We start from the raw sequence: 1,770 nt of genomic DNA on the forward strand, positions 1-1,770 counted from the left end.
ATGGATGCTCAAGTTCCTTATATAAAATGGCATAAAATTGGCATATAACGTATGCACATCCTCTGTATACTTCAAATCATCTCCAGATTACTTATAATACTTATTACAGAGTAAATGCTATGTAAGTAGTTGTTATACTGTATTATTTTTATTGTAGTGTTTTTATTTTTTCAAATATTTCCAGTCTGCATTTGGTTGAATCTGCGGATGCAAAACCCTTGGATATTGAGGGCTTACTGTATTTAATTTTGTAAGAAACTACCAAGCTGTCAACCAGAGTGGCTGTACCATTTACATCCCCATCAATAATAAATGAGAGTTATTGTTGCTTCACATTCTTACCAGCACTTGTTGTTGGTGTTTGGGATTTAAACCGTTTTAACAGGTGTGTAGTGGTATCTCGTTATTTTAATTTCCTTTTTTTTTCCCCCTCAATTTGTCTTGTTTATTCCAAGGCAGCCAGGGGTGGGGGCGCCAAGCATAACCCAGCAGACCACGGGACCTTCCTCCGGCGGGGGGCACGCCGGGTTTTCAGGTCTGCCCCACCATCAGCTGGTTTGCAGGCAGGCCGCCATGGGTGCCAGGTGGAAGGCTCTGGGGGCGAGGGCAGGGGCCTGGACAGGGCCACACACTTGTGGAGCTAGAAATAGCAGGGCAGGTCCTTCTCTATGACCTGGGGCTCCTCCATGGGTCCGCACCGCTTCACCACACAGCCATTCTTGTGGATGAGGAACTTGGTGAAATTCCACTAGATGGCATTTCCCTGGAGGCCCTTGCCCTCGGGCTGGATCTTCATCCACTTCCACAGCGGGTGGGCGTCATCCCCGTTCACGCAGATCTTGCTGAACATGTCGAATTTGACGTTATAGTCAGTGGCGAACTCTTTGATCTCTTCGTTACTCCCCTGCTCCTGCTTCCCGAACTGGTTGCAGGGGAAGGCCAGGATCCGCAAAACACACTCGGCGTATGGGGCGTGCAGGTCGACAAGCTGAGCGTAGTTCACTTCGGTTTTGTCTCATTGGGAGCCCACCTTGGTGACGATGCACACGAAGCCCCGGTACTTGTCCAGGTTAACCGTGTGCCCGTCGATGTCCTTGGCGAAAAACTCGTGCGTGGAGCGCGCACGGTGCCACATGGGACGCTCACATGGTGCCGGCCAGGACCGGCGCGCCAGAGCCCCACAGAGCAGCGCTGGCTTCCCGTTATTTTAATTTTCTAATGACATGTTACGCTTAGCATCCTTTAGTATTATTACATGCCTTTTATATATCTTCTTTGATGACGTGACTGCTCATATATTATGACCACTTTTTATTTGGGTTGTTTGTTTTCTTATTGTTGAGTTTGAAGATGTCTTTCTATGTATTTGTATACCAGTCCTTTGGAGATATATCTTATGAAAATAGTTCCCCTAAGTCTATGGCTTATAGTTTCATTCTCTGGCCATGTGTTTTACAGAACAGTTTTTAATTTTAATAAAGTCCAACTTATCAATTTTTTCTTTTATAGATTGTGGTTTTGGTGCTGTATCTAAAAAGTTACCACCAAACCAGATTTTCTACATTGTTTTCCAGGAGTTTCCCAGTCTTGCATTTTACATTTGGCTCTATAATCCATTCTGAGCTAATTTTTGTGAAAAGCGTAAGGTCTGTGTCTAGATTCATTTTGTTTTGTATGTGGGTGTCCAGTTGTTTCAGTGTCACTTATTGAAAAGGCTATTTTCACACATCCTATTGCCTTTGCTCTTTCGTCAAACGTGAGTTGGCTATA

At 44.8% G+C, this 1,770-nt stretch overlaps 1 pseudogene; it reads right to left on the bottom strand.

Annotated features, from left to right (window-relative positions):
- Positions 1 to 548: 548 nt before the first annotated feature.
- LOC105714845 (phospholipid hydroperoxide glutathione peroxidase-like) lies at positions 549 to 1,135 on the bottom strand (annotated as a pseudogene).
- Between the last annotated feature and the right edge of the window lie 635 nt (positions 1,136 to 1,770).

Source organism: Aotus nancymaae, unplaced genomic scaffold (genome assembly GCF_030222135.1).
Source record: "Aotus nancymaae isolate 86718 unplaced genomic scaffold, 86718_ANA_hifiasm-v0.15.2.pri h1tg000067l, whole genome shotgun sequence".
NCBI lineage: Eukaryota > Metazoa > Chordata > Mammalia > Primates > Aotidae > Aotus > Aotus nancymaae.